Below are 19604 nucleotides of genomic sequence, written 5' to 3'. Positions count from 1 at the left end.
CCAGGGAAGTGGTGGAGTCACCATCCCTGGAGTTCTTTAAAAGACGAGTAGATGCAGTGCTTAGTGATATGGTTCAGTGGTGGAGTTGGACTAGGTTAATGTTGGGACTCGATGATCTTAATGGTCCTTTCCAACCAAAATAATTCTATGATTCTATGATTCTCCTTGCATTCCGACAATCGTTCCCTTTAGAACATCTGTTTTTATTGTACTTCTGATATTTTTTGGCTGACATTTTCTTGTTTTCCTGTAATGCAAATACAATAATAAGTTAACAAGTAAAAAGATAACTATAACAAATCATATTGATTGTAAAACAGGTAATATTATTTCTGATTTTTTAATGCTTATTTCTACCAAGTGATTAGATTTCATAGATTTTGTGCAACCACAGATATAAATCCTTCTGTAGTTTCTATGAAAATCTTGTTACAAAATTAAAGGGTCGTGAAATAAAATTTACTTCTGCTTTGGATTAGTGTCATAGCAGAACTTGTAGCCATAATAGCTCAAGAAGCTTAGGTTTGGATGGAAAAGTGGCATCTTTTATTAGTCTAATATTTATAGCTGGAAAAGCTAGAAAAGCTTACAGGTTAATAAAAATCTTCCTGTGTGACTGAATGTCTATTTATTCTAGTATGTTACTTAATGTAATGAAACAGACCAACCTCTCTGTACAGGTCCTGTCTACTAGTCTACTAAGGTACCTTAGTTATTTTCCTTTATATGCTGTTTCTCATCAAATGAAACTGAACCCTTATGTGGCTGTTGTGGATTAATAAATGTTTAACAGTTGGGAAAAAGAGGGTAAGAGTACATGATAATTCTTAAGATGTAAGGAAGTTACAATTTTTGATAGCTAAACTCTGCTGTTTGTCATATTTCTCAGTGAAATCAAAAGGAATGAAAATTGAATTGACAAGGGTATTAAATACTACAAAATTATTTGGGATAATCAAATCTGAACCTGTCTCTGGAGAGCTGCAGAAGAGCCTAGCCAGAGTGACTGAGTGGTTAAAATGAGAGGTGAAATTAAATGATAGTAAATGCAAAGTAACATACATGAAGGAAGAAAAAATTCACATATTAAAAATAGGTTTTCAGAAAAACAATTTTTAGTCACTGTAATTTCTGAGAATGTCATGTCAGTACTCAACAATGATTAAACATGTACACAATGATACTTTTTGGGAAGGAACAGTGAATAAATAGAAAACATACTTATATGTATTGAAACCTAGACCGGGAAATCCTGAAAACTCTTACTGCTGGAAGCTAGCAAAAAGTACCTCAAATTTATGTCTAAACGTCTTTTTTTTTTTGTTTTCCTGAGCATCCTCTATTCACTACTGCAAGAGACAGTATTTTATGCTAAAGGAATATTTGGTCTGTGTCATTACAGAAGTTCTTAAATTACAGAAAATAGTTTATTATTTTAAAAAAGAGAATATTTAAAAAAAAAACAGTCAAACCAGTTCTCACACGATAATGGGTACAGTTCCACTCAAGCCTGCAGAAGCAATATGATTTACATCAGTTGAAAATGTCCCTCACCATCTACCTTTTTAGCTTGGAAATTATTTCCAGACATTTGCCAGCTATTATGCCTTTTTTTTTGCTCATTATGAATTCCAGTTTTGTGGATTTTACTAAGTTCATTCTTCTGCTTCCCCTATGGTCATAGCTGTTCTATTCTCAAATAGCTACAAACCTTTTTGTTAGTAAACCTTCTGGTAAAGACATCTCAAATGTATCAGAAGAGCACCTTAGACATAAAGACATAAATTGCTCTTGTTCACAGACACTGAGGAGAAGATAAAGTATTTAAAGAATTCCAAAGTGCAGTTCTGCCACTGCCAGTCCTTTCTATAGTTAGCCTATTCTAAGAAGTCACACTGAAATCAGATTTTCTGAAGAGTTAATTTAAAGGTTACTATTACTTATGAGGCAGTCTAATGTTTCTTTTTTCTCCCTAAATCATAGAACATATATGTCTGACTATGTGGTAGGGGAGAAGGAATGTATCTGTAACTAAAGAGGGTGTTTAGCAGAGTCGCTTTGACTGCAGTTCATCATTTCGTCTCTCATTCTGTCATCCCAAACACTAGTCATGCTGGCAGATCAAAGATTAAATCAAACAACTGAGTTCTCACTTACGGGATCATGGAGTGGGAAGCAGACCAGGATACAGCCTTGGAAATGCACAGATGTGCAATTATCACATATCCTCTATTTTACAGATTGCTCAGAACTTGATGGAGACCTGTTCTATTCTATACATTGTGCTCTTCATTTTATCTCTTCCCTTCTGAGAGCAGAATTTGCTAAAATGTGAGAATTATGCTGCCGTGGTACACCTGCTGCTCTGATTAGTGTTAAGCTTTACACAGATTTTCCTGAATTATTTCATGCATTGTCAAGACACCAGAGTTTGTATGTAACTTCATCCATAGTTCTGACTCCTACAATCTCAGAAAGAAGCTTCTGGTGACCAAAGTGGTGACACGTACTAATGGAGAGCAAGATTTTCCAGATTCAATAGTGCTCTTTGTATAGATAGTATTCAAGATACTCCTGCAGCATGTCCTGCTCTTTTCCTCCTCTCCGTGTTGTGTTAGCTCTTGTTCATACTTACTGTTTCTACTATGTTAGAGCTACCCAGCTCCCTAGGTGATACAGCCAAGTAAGGCAATGGGGCAAATTGAGCGGAAGTTGAGATTTAAGTATGGTTAGATCATGTCAAGTTTCCATACCTTAGTGTGATCCCCTACCTCCTTTCATCCTTTGTGTCTTTGGGAGTTACAGTTACTGCATGACTTCTAATGCCTAATGGGGCACTATAATTTTCTTTCCCTTCATGACCTCCCGCAACCATTACTTTAAAATCACTTGCAAATGCATGTGAGATGAAAGTGTATGATATTTTCAGGAGTATTTCACTGAATAAATTGACACTTGGAGAGTTTAAACGAAACTGAGGTTTACCAACAGACAGGAAATACCAAAGCTGGTGTTTCCAAACTTGACAAAGATTTTTCCATGTCTTTTGTGCACCTCTTATCTGTTTGTCCCTTGACCTCAACATCAACAACACGAAGAACATATTTTCTATAGTGCCTATACATTCCTGAGACCCAGGAATCCAGTTATAATAAATACTAATGCAGGTCAGTGACTTCAAGTAGAATCTAGCTTGAGGATTGGTGTGTCATTTAATTTTTACTTTGACTTTGAATAAACAGTGTAATGCATAACATTGTTGGCATTGTCTTTTCCTAATCTACATCAGGCAAATTCTACCACAGGATACTATTTTGCTCATCAAGGGATAATTATTCAAATCAGAAAATCTGTCTCTTGTGCTCTTAGAATGCCCCAGAGTGGAAATTCCTAATGAGAATTGTACAGATGCTCAATGAGAGGAAAATCAGAAACATACTCCACATTTTTGGAACTATGCCAAACTATTCATGTTCTTCTGAACTGGGACTGAGATTACTGGTGCCGTTGTACAAGTATTCACTCAGAGGGTGGTTTATATATAATATACAGCATAATTTCTAGGCTATTGCTGCCAATTGGGGAGTCTTCCAAAGAATTATCTCTCAAATACTGAATTATATTTGAATGGGATGCATTTCTCTGTTATTTCCCAATACATCCATGTTCCATTTTATCTTTTTAATTAGTGAATATATTGACTGTATATGTATTATTATAATTGCCTCTGCCAGCCTGCATACTTTTAATTGTGGATAAATTTACTCCATCATCTCTCCTTAATTGTAGAAGACTATGTTTGTTGGAATTGCTACTGACTGCTGGAAAATGATCTGCCTGCTCCTGAGTCTTAGCCTCTTTCATACATATGGCTGTGGTATTGTTTGTTAGATCATTCCTTGCTCTTTCCATGTTGTCTCTGCTTCACACAGATTTTGATCTTTTTGGTAATATCTGTTGTGACTGTAACACACCTCAAGAGTCCAGGTTTTTTGATTATAAAAATTCAAAATTCCATGTGTAAAATATTTTGTAGTTGTCCATGTGTCTAGTATGGCTTCTGATGCAACATAAAGTATGAAGGACATTATCAGTAATGGTGCATTTGTCACATCATCTAACATCATCAAGCACTAACCACATGTTTAACTGTAATTAAACACAATCTACTTTCTGAAAGAAACTTAATATAATTGAGGACCCATTTTATGAATGACAGTGCTAGGAAGGTGGTAAATATTTCTATTAATTTTGAAGATGGAAAAACTAAAGAAAACTTTTATTTGTCTAAAGCTTTATGAGTTAAATGCCATAGCTCAAAACAACAAATCAGTGCTCGTCGGGGTTCTCTCACTGATCGGTATTTCTACTTATTATTCCTCTACTTCTCAGGTACAGCCTGACTGTAGTTTTGAAGCGGTAGGTTTCAGAAAATTTTGTTCTCTGCTCCACATTTACATTACCAGAATGGATCAAAAAGAGGCTTATTACTATTTTCATACTGAGGTGATACTGTTGAGAGCTAGAAGCTAGCTGAGTGTCTGGTTAAAATGTCAGCTTTCCAATTATATTCCTGTTATTTCCCATTACTTTTATAAACATCTTTGCTATGAGTTTTCCCAATGTAAACGGCAAGTTCTCAGTAAGAATTAATAATACTCTCCTTTTCTTTTTGGCTTTTTAATACTTTAGGTCTGTAATGCCTTCTGCCTTGCCTGGACCTCCAAATTTGGTGAAGGGTTTCTTAACTAACCCAAATACACTTTTTTTCCTGAAAATGACAGTTTTGAGTTAGTCACTCAAATAGCTCACAAAATGCATACACAAGACAAAGTATTTCAGTGCATTTTTTAAATAAATGTCAAAGTTATTCAGAGAGAAATCTGCAGTGTCACTTCCCAGTTTGAAGGAGGAAGCCTCCAGAAGATACACTGATCCAAGTTGTACAAGAAACTGAATAAAGTACTCTGTGTAGGATGTGCAGATAAAAAAAGGTCTCATAGAACTGATGTGTTTACACTGAGGGAAAACTACATATGAGCAGTTTCAGGGCTCAACCACTGATTTCTTTGTACATGGCAGTCAGAGTTTCATAGAATATAGTCCACTGATTTTTATTTTGCCCAAGAAACTGTAACTATGAGTGAAAGTACACTCTGCTGCCCTTCAGTGTCCTATTCAAACTTTAAGAATTTTTAAAAATTCTTTTCAAAGTGATTGAGAAAAGGATTATGGAACTTTATGAAGGCAAACATTCCCTTGAACTCCCAGGGCTGTTTGTGTATTTAAATGCATACTATGACAATATTGTTCCTTTGCCTCTCTTTGATGAGCTTTGTTTTTTTGTATCCTAACTGGTGTTTCCTTGAACTTTATAGGTGCTGTGGCAAATCTGCACCAGAGCTTAGGAACACTTAATTTGCTAAAGATCTTCCTTGTAGGAGTTTGAATTCAGATTACTGTATAGGCTCAGTTTTTGCCTTAAAAACATATTTCTTTAAGTGCAAACATAATTGAGCTTTTGTTTATCTCCATGTGCTGCAGTCCTTGTATCAGCAAACGAAAAACATTTTTGGTGATGAAGATGAATGGAAGACCAGACCAAAGAATTTTTTTGTGTTAAGGTCACAGTGTTTTCACCATCTTAGTAATTCTGTGCCTGAGGAGTCACTTCAAGAAGATTTTAACGTTGCTTAGAAGTTAATAGAACATTATCTCAGAGAGCTTCCCATTTCCTGTAGGAGTTTCTCATGCAGCTGTACTGTACCTTATCTGTCATCATCCAAAAGGGCAGGTGAACCTTGCAATAAAAAAATCACATAGTTCTGAAGTGTCTTTCTGGGGATCTTCTCTCAATTGGTTGTTGTTTCCTAGAGAGCTTCTCAACACCCAAGTCATGAGAGATTCTGGAGTCTCTTGAGATGACTGTCATTAACTTTGAAAAGCTTTTCCTTTTTTTTCCTCCACTTTTAAAAGAAAGGAGAAGGAAGCTGGCTTTAAGCAAAGGGTAGATGACAAAGGATTGTCATCAGGGCAAAGGACTGCCATCAGGGCAAGAGGCTTTGCTCTTATTCCTTCTAACAGCAGAGATTTGCTAATTCTTCCTGTGCTTTCTTAACTATAAAAAAAGCAAACTCCATACTCACTGTTCATTCTATGATTTTCTCTCTATTCTTATGCTGTGATTTCTTGCCAGATTTTCTTGTAAGTCTGGAATAATTTTCTGAAGTTTATCTTCATCATGTGAATATTCTGCATTACACTTAGCTATCATTGCATGTGATTGTTAGAATCTATTTGCTTCTCAAAATTTTGTACACTTTACAAAGTATAATAAATGCTTAAATTTTCTGTGTATGCTTGCTTTGAAGCTGGCTGCAAGTGAAACTGAGAAAGGAAATTCTGAAAGAGGAAAATTGAAGTGCTAATGATCCCTACACCTCGACTCCTTTTCTTCTAGAAAAAGAAAAGGAGCAGAAGAGTGCTTGAGGGCTACTCCTTAGTCTGAATTCACTTGAAAAAGGGAAAAGAAAAAAAATATTCTGTCTTTACCTTCCTAGTGGATTGTACACATTGCACAACACATTGCTTTTCTCACGTGTACAGGTAAAAGGGCTAAAAGCTGCTTTCTTTTTGTTACTCCACCTCACCCCAAACCATTACCACATTGTAGGCCTGACCTTGTCTGATTTACAGGCATTGTTTCCTGGATTTACAGTCCAAGCTGGTTAATAAATTCTTGGTTTATCTATTTTGGTCTTGGCACATTAAGGATTTAAACTGTAACTTAACTCAGAGCCAGCATTTACCCAAGGATTTGTTTATCTGAATAAAAATGGAGTTAACAGACAGACCTGGATTAACCAGGTCAGAACAAATATAGTTTGGTGGTATTATCTTTCTTACTGGGAAGAATTTAAGTGGCTGTTCTCCCACACTGCCCTTTCTCGGTGGTAATTGATAAAACCACAGTTGTAGCAAATGTTTTTTCCTGTGTCAGACATCTCTCATAGCACAACCAAAACCTTTCGTGGTGTGTTTAGCTCAGACAATCTTCAGTTATTAGTGTGAAAAGGAAAAAGGATTCATGAATCTGAAATGGTTTCTATGTGTAACAGAAGAATGATGGTGGCCAAAACCTTCTGCTTAATACAGTTCCCTTCACTGTGTCCCCTGTGTCTTTGCATTTTGGAGCTAAGATCTTTCTGTGTTTGTTTGTTTGCTTGTTGCTTTCCCTCCCGAATAGCTATTTGTCTTCTTAATGTTTTAAAAACAATTAAATCTGAGCCTTTTTTGGGGTGTTTTTTTCATTGAAGTCAACACTGTAACATAATAGTGGTGCTTAAGACATATGTAAACAGCGCAACAAATGGATCTGTGTTCAGCTGTATGATGGGAAAAAAGCCTCTCTAAAAAAGGCCATAAATGTGTGCAGTTTAGTGAAAACAAAAGCTTAGTGAGTTCATAAATTGCCTCTCTTAGAGGTCACAATAATGACAGACAAGATTCAAGGTATCATTCCCTTGGGTCTATGCTAGCAAGGTTAATGACAATTACAAAGCATGTACCATTTGAATCAGTGGGATGGTCCCCAGCACTGTGCTGGTGGCTAAGACCTAAAGTTGAAAGAAAGGCCAACATTTATCTTGCAAAGCAAATGGGGACATGATTGTTCCTTCCCAGGCTAATCATTTACCAGATAGCCATGAAAAATAGTCCTTGTGAGGTCTGTGTCTTTACGCCTAGAAAATCTAGAATACTTTAAATCTGCAAGTGAACTTAAGATGTACTGCTTTAGCTGTTTGGAAAAGCCGTAAGTGTGCAAGTGCATATATTTTAATATTTAGTCCATTTTTTCCATTTTGGCTTTAATCTGTATGAAAAAGCACTCAACAATTCCAACACGTAAATCCAATCATTGTCAGGTATTTTGTACTCTGTTCAGTATGGAATACATTGGCAGCAGCATGCAAGGAACGACTGAGTATGTATTTGTCCTCTTTAGCGCCATGAGTGTATACATTTCCTATAACTGTGCCCTGTCAGGTAGGGGAGGTTGCTGTGTGCTATTGTAAGGGTGTGAACCACGGAAATAATTTCTTTCCAACCGTACAAAGGTTACAAAATAAAAAGGAAAAATGGAAGTTTAGCAGCAATTCTTTTCAGAGAACAATAGTACACACTATATTCTCAAAAAAACCTTCCTTACAGAGGAGAAAAAAAAGAGAATGATGGAGATAAAACCAGAGCACAGACGAGCATCTGAAATGAAATGCAGAAATTAGAACATAGATGTCTAATATCCGGCTTTAAACGAGTCATCATGGAAGTCAGTATCAGTATATAAAGAGAATTTGAATTAATGTTAACAGTGCAGATCTGTGTCTGTGGACATAAAACTTCTAGTTGTGTTTTCTGTAGATTTATACATTTTTTTTTACTGTGAGCTGATGATAAAAATAGCCAGTCAATAAAGAATTTCATCTTATATACAATTTTAACGGTTTAAATGTACAAAAGATAAATGAAACCATTTTGCTACATATTGGATTCATTAAGCTTAGTTACAATCAGTGTCTAGAGTCTCGAACTAGACTGGAACTACTATTTCATTACATAGGAAAACAGGGTCATAAGAGACCTTCTTGGTCATCATCTTTACTCCTAGTTATTGTTGTCATTCACTGTCACACTTTTAAAAAATATACTATCAAATTATTTTGTATTATTTTGGCTACTCTTTCTTCAGGTAGATGGATAGTCCTGTTCCTTACCACACTTAAAAGTAGAAAACCTCTAATTTTCATCTTAAAAGCATTTAGGTTCACTTCATAATGTGTTCTTATCCTTCTCTTAATGACTTTCCTTTCTTGATGTTTAGTGTGCTTGCAGGAAGCCACTGTATTCCACTCAGCCCTTGTTCAGCTAGGCCTTAGTGATACAAATTCCAGCTATTTTTCCCTCCCCTGCCTGTTCTTCTGGCAGGTTTAGGGGGTTCAACATTTCATGGCATCAGTGCCACAGATGTATAACCAGTGCTAATTCCTTCCTGCTCGGTGTGCCTGTCTGGAAAGTGGAAGGGGATGCTGGCCTTCAACATGCTGCCCTACCAGTGGCAAAGAAAGCATATGAGACAGAAGTGTCTTGCAGGCTGGATAGCTCCTGTGACCTGTAAGATCCCTAGTCCTGACCTGTGCAAGTCACCTTGGAGCCCATGTGGACCATGTGAGATCAGTCTTTCATGTCGTAAGTGTCTCATCATTCTTACGATATTGTATTTTTACTTGAGAAATTCAGTTGAACATTTTGCAATAGCAGTGATAATTTAATATAAAAATGTATTTTCACAGAATCACAGAATCACAGAATGTTAGGGTTTGGAAGGGACCTCGAAAGATCATCTAGTCCAATCCCCCTGCCGGAGCAGGACTACCTAGATCATATCACGCAGGAACGCGTCCAGACGGGTTTTGAACATCTCCAGAGAAGGACACTCCACAACCTCTCTGGGCAGCCTGTTCCAGTGTTCGGTCACTCTCACCGTCAAGAAGTTATTCCTCATATTTATGTGGAACCTCCTGTGTTCCAGCTTGCACCCATTGCCCCTTGTCCTGTCAAGGGATGTCACTGAGAAGAGCCTGGCTCCATCCTCATGACACTTGCTCTTTACATATTTATAAACATTAATGAGGTCAGCCCTCAGTCTCCTCTTCTCCAAGCTAAAGAGACCCAGCTCCCTCAGCCTCTCCTCAGAAGGGAGATGTTCCACTCCCTTAATCATCTTCGTGGCTCTGTGCTGGACTCTCTCTAGCAGTTCCCTGTCCTTCTTGAACTGAGGGGCCCAGAACTGGACACAATATTCCAGATGCGGCCTCAGCAGGGCAGAGTAGAGGGGGAGGAGAACCTCTCTTGACCTGCTAACCACACCCCTTCTAATACACCCCAGGATGCCATTGGCCTTCTTGGCCACAAGGGCACACTGCTGGCTCATGGTCATCCTGCTGTCCACTAGGACCCCCAGGTCCCTTTCCCCTACGCTGCTTTACAACAGGTCAGTCACCAACTTGTACTGGTACATGGGGTTGTTCTTGCCCAGATGCAGGACTTTACACTTGCCCTTGTTATATTTCATTAAATTTCTCCCCACCCAACTCTCCAGCCTGTCTAGGTCTCTCTGAATGGCTGCGCAGCCTTCCAGTGTGTCAGCCACTCCTCCCAGTTTGGTGTCATCAGTGAACTTGCTGACAGTGCACTCGATTCCCTCATCCAAGTCATTAATGAATATATTGAATAGTACTGGTCCCAGTACCGACCCTTGAGGGACTCCACTAGACACAGGCCTCCAACTGGACTCTGTCCCATTGACCACCACTCTCTGGCTTCTTTCCTTCAGCCAGTTCACAATCCACCTCACTACCCGATCATCCAGACCACACTTCCTCAGTTTAGCTGCGAGGATGCTGTGGGAGACCGTGTCAAACGCTTTACTGAAATCAAGATAGACCACATCCCCAGCTTTACCATCATCTATCCACCGGGTTATGTCCTCATAAAAGGCTATCAAGTTGGTTAAGCATGAGTTCCCCTTGGTGAAGCCATGTTGACTGCCCGTAATGATCGCTCTATCCTTGATGTGCCTAGAGACAGCACCAAGAACAAGTTGTTCCATTACCTTTCCGGGGATGGAGGTGAGGCTGACCGGTCTATAGTTACCCAGGTCCTCCTTCTTGCCCTTTTTGAAGACTGGAGTGACATTCGCTTTCCTCCAGTCCTCAGGCACCTCTCCCATTGCCCACGACTTAGCAAAGATGATGGAGAGTGGCCTAGCAATGACTTCCGCCAGCTCCCTCAGCACCCGCGGGTGCATCCCATCAGGACCCATGGATTTATGGACGTCCAGACTGCTTAATTGGTCCCTGACCCAGCCCTCATCTACCAAGACAGATTCCTCCTCTATCCTGACTTCTTCTGGGGCCTCAGGGGTCCGGGGCTCCTCAGGACAGCCTCCAGCAGTATAGACAGAGGCAAAGAAGGCATTCAGTAACTCCGCCTTCTTTTTATCCTCTGTCTCCAGGGCACCCACCTCATTCATCAGTGGGCCTACATTGCCTCTAGTGTTGGCTTTACCTGCAATGTATTTGAAGAAGCCCTTTCTGTTGTCCTTGACCTCTCTTGCAAGGTTTAATTCCAAGGAGGCCTTAGCTTTCCTAGTTGCCTCCCTACATCCTCTGACAACAGACTTATATTCCTCCCAAGTGGCCAGCCCCTCCTTCCATGATCTGTACACCCTCTTCTTCCACTTGAGTTTGCCCAGCAGTTCCCTGTTTAACCATGCAGGTCTCCTGGTACCCTTCCTTGACTTCCTGCCTGTTGGGATGCTCTGATCTTGAGCTCGGAAGAAGCAGTCCTTGAATGCTAACCAACTATCTTGGGCCCCCTTACCTTCTAGTACCCTGTCCCATGGGATTTCCCCTAGCAATTGCTTGAAAAGACCAAAGTTGGCCCTCCTGAAGTCCAGGGTTGTGATTCTGCTAGCTATTCTGTTCCTGCCACATGAGATCCTGAACTCTACCATCTCATGGTCGCTACAACCAAGGCTGCCCTCAACCTTCACCTCTTCAACTAGACCCTCCTTGTTAGTGAGGATAAGATCCAGCAGCGCTCCTCTCCTAGTTGGCTCATCCACCATTTGCATCAGAAAGTTATCATCAATGCACTGGAGGAACCTCCTGGACTGAGGATGGCTGGCTGAGTAGGCCTCCCAGCCAATATCAGGGTAGTTGAAATCCCCCACGACAACCAGGCCCTGTAATTGCGAGACTGCTCTCAGCTGCCTGTAGAAGGCCTCATCACCCTCCTCATCCTGATCCAGTGGCCTGTAATAGACAGCCACAACAGTATCACCCCTGCCAGCCTGCCCCTTAATTCGCACTCACAAACTCTCAACTCGCTCCTGATCCACCCCTGGACAGAACTCAATACATTCTAGCTGCTCACTCACATAAAGAGCAACTCCACCACCTCTCCTTAGTGGCCTGTCTTTCCTGAACAGGACATAGCCATCCATGACCACATTCCAGTCATGCGAGGTGTCCCATCAAGTCTCTGTAATATTTTCAACTTAGTATGAATTTATTGTATTGATTCTTTCTATTAATAGTATTTACAAAGCACTGCCCCTTGAAGAGTATCAAAAGCAACACAACAACTCAGAATGCTTTAAAGAGCAAGTGACCATTTGTTTAAATATTTTATGGTCAATAGTTATGTTCTATTGCAAATGTCACTTCTTTGCTGCAGGGATTTGATTAGGTTCATTTTTTCTGTAAGGATCAGCTGCTGCACTTTTATTCATTATTCTGTACGAAAATGGAATACCTTTACTGCATACATGCCGGACAGGCCAGCAAATATATATTCTTAATACAAGAAAGTTTGAGGTACTTACATTTGTTCTTAAGTCTTTAATTTTCTGGACATCACAGTGTTAAGAAGAAAGAGCACAAAAGGATCCACACAGTTTTATGAGCAACAAACTGCATGGAGAATAAAATGTACCTTGAAATATTGTTCTCAGTAAGTTGTTGCTGTCCTTTAACCTAAGTAAAAAGAATATCCCTATAAGATAAGTAAGTCATTTCTAAAATGACATTTTTTCCTCTGACATTTTGACATGTTAGTGCTGTATTTCTTCCTTTACCCTTTAAGTGCCCTTAGCTTAATTTAACCTTGAAAGTAGTATTGACATAGCAACTGTTTTAAAGAAAGCATCAAAGTTTCCAGTCTTTCTGCAGTTTAAAGGTTAATTATGCACACTGCCAATTTCTGCAAGCAGCCAGGCTTTGTACACTCTTCTAGTGTAAAGCTGAAAAGTGCTGTTGGAAGAGTATACACATCTTAAAATAAAACTTGTGAAGTCTCCCTTTTCCATTCAAACAGTCTGAACTGTCAGTTTAGCTAACCTTTGTTTGCCTGTCACTGTGTTCCCATGATTAAATGTGAAGATTATAATCATTAACCGTGCCGGGGGTTCACTGTGGGTGGAATTTTGATGGGTGGATGACATTCTGTTTATACTATGAAGTCAAAATCAGACTTCATCTCTTCCAGCTCAACACCCGAAGGTCTCTAGGTTAGCTACCAAGGCCTAGTTACATTTGTGTCACCTGACTTTAATATTAAATACTGCATCCATGGCAGATTGGAAGGTATTTCACTACACTCTTTAATCTCTGCCTTTCCTTTTAACTGGAATAATCTACTGGACATAAATGAACTTGATTTGACCTAGAGATGAACCGGTAAAAAAAAATCATAATAATAAAGGGGGAGACAGAGAGAGAGAGAGAGACAAAGAAGAATAAAATCTTGTTTAATGTACAGAAAAACAGAATTTGTAAAGTTCTTCAGCTATTTTTTTCATTTTTTTTTCCTGTAGGTTAACAAACATGTTAATTTCCACTTTGAAATTAGTTCTCACACTCTTTTATTTAATAATCCTATTGATGGCATAAGTAGTGAGGTTTTGAAAGTTCTGTTTGCATAAAAGTTAGATCTTCAAAACATAAATCTGTTTCTGAAAATGATATTGTAATTTTAATTACAATTACACTCCATTAATATTAGTTTATTTTCAAAGACGTAGAGTAGTCCTAATATTTGAATTATCATCACACTGAAAAGGAACAGAAAACCCTTCTAGATATTGATAGAAGAAAAGAAACTACATTAATGACTTGTTTGATGCACCTGCTTCTTATATGATGTGACATCTATTTGACAAAGTAACAGCATACATTATGTTCACCTTTAAGTATTTTATTTATGACGTTGTTTAGTTAGCCAGAAGAGATTTCATTCATAGAAAATTGTTAAACTTTAACTGCATCTAAGTGACCACCAAACTCTCTTAAGCTTTATGAGATCCACTAGTTTAATTGAGTGACATTAACATAAAAAATCTTCATATGAATAAAAAAAAAATCAGGTGGTTATTCACTGGGCAGTTCCTTGAGTTTCTTGCTAGCTCACATCATCTTTTTCTTATTTCCTGTCAGGCTTCACTGTCAGATAAATACATTCTGAATAACACTGAGGTATGCACCTTCTTCCCAAAGGCTATCACATGTATGCCACAATCCCAATTTTGTAAGTTTCAGTGTGAAAATATTAAAGTGAATAGAATTTGGAAGGAAATTTTGGCAGGTATCACAGGTATAGCTCAAATGGCAGGTGTCTTTTTCTGTCTTTAACAAGGGATCCTTAGAGGGCTAAAGGGCTTGTTCATCCACACTTGAACCTCTGATGAATTCTGATCTTGCCTTTAGCTATGCAGATTCTCCTTCTCATCACTCTTAAACTCATGGACTCAGTCAGAAGGGGACTATGCAGAAATAACTTCAAAGATCCTTTGCTGCTGTTTACCAGCAAATTTATGTGAGCTAATGATATTTCATAATGTTATTCAGCTAAGTGTGTGAGAGAAGTGAAAAATCATAGGAAGCCTAACAAACAAATTCTAGTTTGTCCTTTTTTCTTGAGATGAAACGTTTCTTTCTAAACACCTTCATACATCTGTGATTCCTTCCATGCTTTCTCACACTTGAAACACTGTCTGCATTGGTCAAGACACTACCTTTTCTCTGCTCAAATACATTTTGAAAATACACTTCTGTCTTGATTTTTGAATAAAATTATCCAACGCATAACAAAGCACATCATTTCCCACAGACTTTTTAGCCTTTTCAGGGGTGTCTTAGAATATCCTGTATTTGCAATTAAATCAGTGGGGAAGGTATAATTCCTTTCTGTATCTTCATAAAAATCTGAAGATGTAGTTTCACAAACTCATTGCAGAGAAGTAAATAACTTAAGTGGGACAAAGTACCTTTTTTGCATGTATGTGTTGCACATAAGTGTATGCATTACTTTTACCTAATATGGAATCCTATTGTAAGATATTATTAGCAAATCTATATGAAATTTTGTTGCCTAAAACCCCACGCTGTCCCACACTATAGCAAGGAAAGCCTGTTTTCTTATAAGCATGCAAAATATAGGAAGAAAGTTGTTCAAAACAGTGAATAATATACATCTCATCTGAAGAATTAATCATGACTACTAAATATTTTTATGAGGGTGCATTACAGTAAATCTGAATATTTGTGTAAATCTCAAAGCAGAGTGCTTCTAATGGAAATGTCATCTAAAGGAAAAATGTAAGAAACCTGTTCAACATTTTCCATTCAATTAAATGAAATGTAATTATTTCTTCTGTTAATTGGACATAATTTGAAATACAGCGATTTCTAATAGATATAATGGTTGTAAAATGTTGATGGTTGGAGAATATCTAATTGACATAAAAAAGACTAAGGTAACAGTTTGGAGGCTGCTAAGCTATTAATGATAATGAGTATAAGAAATGTGTAACTAGTAAACGTGGAATACCATTTAGCTGTCTTCACAATGGGTTTCCATAGAGCAGATTGAAGCTAAAAAGGTTGCACTGGATTTGACTGCATATATTTAGCATCAGGGATAGATACAGATTTCTTGGTACTTTATTATTATAAGCTTCCTATAAATAATTACTGTTGAAATAGAAAACATGCACACATGGAAACCAGGATATGAGTATATTTAACATATCAGAACACAGTTTTAAACTAGCAGTTCCAGGGCAAGCTCTTTCCCTTTTTCCTTCTCTCCCTTCTCCCTGAAGTTTTTTCAATGCATTGATGTTGAAATAAACTAAAAAAGATACTATGAACTGCTTTCCATCATAGTACTTGGAGCCTGATCCTGCTCCACTAAAAGTCAGTGAAAAACATCCTACTGATCTCACTTAACTAACATTAGATACAAACTCGTAAAGGTATTCAAGAAGTCCTGTGTACTTCTAGCCAGATTATTGGTCAACATTGTGAATCCATGTAGCTGTGTGACCTTTCTTTTTTGTTTATTTTGAAATCTAGTACTTATTTTGATTCTTTGATCACGTGCATTGTTATAGCATAATGAAACTGCTGCACAATACTGCAGTGTATAATGCTTCTGCCAAAAAACCTGTATCCAATTATCCTGTCAGTTGCACATGCACGCATTGAAACTGCAGGAGCCACAAGTGCAGCTGATGGCTAATCTGCTTTATGGATTAAAATAGATGCTTAAAAGAATGGATCCATTGAGTAAAGTAAATTAAAATATTACAGAATAACATTTTTCAGAGTAATATAACTTTTCTGCGCTTGCTTGTTATAATAAATATTTGAACACGTGATAAGAGTAATTGGACCCTTACTTAAACCCCAGTAAAAGAGGTATACACAAAGCCTAGTCTTCAGTTCTTACAGAGTCAGAGCAATCCAGATTAAAATTGATTCTCAGCAAATTAAATGCAGTGTTTCTACTCAGCACAGGGGTTCATAATGCAAAAATTGGTCAATCTGTTGCAGAAGAGAAAGCAAAATCTCGTAATTCATATATAGGACTAAAACCTTTCCCTACACATAGACTTTAGTGAGAACTCTATACTGAATGTATGAAAACTGGATTTGTAGACTCACTGTAGAACATTTTTAAGATATTAACTTGTGAAAACTTGTATAATTCATCTGTTGCACACACTATTTATGAAGAGAGAACACTAGTCTGTTGTGTTACAATCTGTATTTTTGTAAGAAAATGTCCTTGACATTGAAAAGAAAAAAAAATGCAAAAAATTATAGCAGTGAAAATCTTAAGATTGTTGGATTTGTTTTGTTAGCTGGTAATATATTGTACGATTTGATACAAGTGTTAGGTATCAGCCTACTTCTGTGTGGCATTTCTTACAGAAGATTATTCGGTGAAGAGGTAAACTGAGTATTTTCCTTGTGGAGATATTCTTTTGCTGTTCTCTTGCCTTTAGAGAGAAGCAATTTATTTACTTACTGGCAAAATTCACTACGTTTGAAACTATATTAGAGTGACGAGAGAAGTTTTCTTTTCTTGGTGAGAAGCTTTGAACAAATTGGCTTGAGTGTGGCTTTCAATAATACATAATTTTCATGCTGCCAACAGGACATCACTGCCAAGCCAAGAATCAGCTGTTTGAATTGGTAAGGTAGCCCTCATAGAAATTAGATACACCAAATCTAGACAAGAGAAAATATAAAGAGAAAACAGAAAAGCTTGTAGAGGGTATGGAACAAAGTGATGTTGTTGAGACAGAGGAAAGAAAAACAAAGAAAAAAAAGGTTAAATAAATTAAAGAGCAATAAAAAATAAAAGTTTCACAACTCTCTAGTTTTATTTGTATTTATTGAACAGCTGCACTTTATTTTATTGATCTTTCTATTGTGCAGGTGCTGATCTTTCCATGCTTTATGCTGTTTCAATTTTTCCTTTAAAAACAAACCTTGCTTTATTCCAGATTAAAAAAAAAAGTTGAGTCTGTTTTCATAGTCACAGGTATTTCAATCTGGCTAATGTTTATGACCCTTCTGAACTTGAACTGTTCCAGACTCAGCAGTAGAAATGGTACCAAGGGGGCAGCGTGTAGGTATCAACTTCACACAATACCGTTATGTTATGGGGGCTGCCACTGACAGCACAGGGTGCAGCATGCGTCAAACCTGCATTTACTCTGTTTTGGAACACCTCTCACCTTTCCTGCCTCCACCGTTATGAAAGCAGCACCTTCCAGTGGGTGACTGGATTGGAAAATGAAAAACAGTACCTGAACAGTGCAGCAAGTTTTGACCTGCCTGTAGAAACTGCACTGGACCCAGTCTTATCTTTTGTATGGGACTAAAAGCCTATCAGTCATTTCTAGAAATCAAATACTTTCTTTTTTTTCCTTTCATTATTTTGGACCATTTTAGGATAATTTACTCATACTTTTGTGCAACTTTTAGGGTTGAGGTGAACATCCTGTGAAGGTAGTAGTAGAAATAAGGTGATAAACAAATGGGTAATGAGCAGAGATCATTTTCTGGTTTGCATATAGGAAGAATACCAAACCTTGGGACTGCTCACAGCTTCTTTTGAAATCTAAAAGGCCTAGGCCTACAAAACTCTGTACACTGTATATCATTATTCAATACTCAAAATATGAGCCTACTTAAGCATAGATTCTTTTTATACCAGATATATGCATTGATAATGAAAAGCTGGATATCATTCAAATCTCCAAATGCCTATGGCTAGCTCAGTGAAAACATTACCCTGATGCATTTTGGTGAATACGGAAGTCAATAAACCTGAGGGTGTATAGAAACGAAGGAAAAAATATTTTTGAAGGTATTAAACTGTACTTTAGGTCTGTGGTTATACCTACACCATAACAATGATAACTGCAATATTTTGCAGATGTATTCAAGCTTGTTTTAAGCTATCTAACTTGAATACCAGTATCAATTAGACATGGCAGCAAAGAGTAATATGTTTCTTAGACAAGTCTTGCAGTGACTCAGTACCTGCAGTGTTGGCATGCTGTACTCTCATGTGGAGACTGAGCAGTCCTGGGCATCTTGTCCAAACCAAAGCCTAGCAGGAATAAGAGGGTTTCAGATGGAGTACAATTTACTGAAAGTGATAAAAACTAATCATATAACCAATGACTTGGATTTCTAAGCTGAATGGAGACATAGAAGGTGGGATAAGTTTCTTACACTAATAAAAATTCTATCTTAGGAAAATTACTGTTGTTTGCTCATTTTCACAGCCCAAGAACAACTGGAATAACATAGAAAGAGTAGTCAACAGATTCAAACATAGGAAATAGACCAAGGAACTCATTGTCAAGTGCCATCAAGATTAATGACTTAAAAGTCTGACAATTAAACAGAAAGCTTAAGTGTTCCTTGTCTCTCCAGAGCAAGAAAAGATGTAGAGTATCATGAGGTCCTGGAACTCAGTATTTCCTGGGCTGTGATCATTTTTCAGGCTAGTAGATGTTGTTAGTCAGTGACCTTAATTAGCTAACTCTTTTACTTTTTTATAAGTTAAAATTAGAAGTTATTAGATATGTGATTGCAGTGCTTTTACAATGAAATCTGTCTTTGAGAATAGTGACAGAGAAAAACGTGATCCTCTTCCTTTAAAGCATTCATCACTAAACCTCTTCTTGAACCCACCTATAAATTATATTCTGCTGTGGAGTCAGTTACAAAGAGTAAATAGATTGAAAAAAAGGGTTCCTAAAGCAAAGGGAAAACAGAAATGTGTGTGGTTTGAGAGTGAATGAAAAGCTCAGGCAGGGGGACAGGACCTTGAAACAATGGAATCATCAGCACTGCTTTACACGACACTCTAATTCAATTTGTCAGGCCATAATCAGCTCCGTTTCACAGTGCTTTGCTCCATAAAAGCAGATTTGTTTAACCACAGCCTCTGTTTCAGCATGACTGAGAATGAAGAATAACCAACGAAGTCAGGCATATCTCACGAGTTATATTATGGGCATAGAGTGAATCCATCATTTGCTGAAGAGGTAGAGAAAAAGTGACAGGCTCATTCATGCCTTAGAGTCATTTTTAGGCCTATTGAAAATTTTAATCTGTGCACTTTGGATGAACTTCCCCACTTCTTAATTTAGTACATGGAGCCATGTGGTAAAG

The sequence above is a fragment of the Nyctibius grandis genome, chromosome 2, assembly GCF_013368605.1.
Source record: "Nyctibius grandis isolate bNycGra1 chromosome 2, bNycGra1.pri, whole genome shotgun sequence".
In the NCBI taxonomy this organism is placed as follows: Eukaryota; Metazoa; Chordata; class Aves; order Nyctibiiformes; family Nyctibiidae; genus Nyctibius; species Nyctibius grandis.
The sequence above is the reverse complement of the archived record's forward strand: the minus strand, read 5'-3'. Positions refer to the sequence as shown.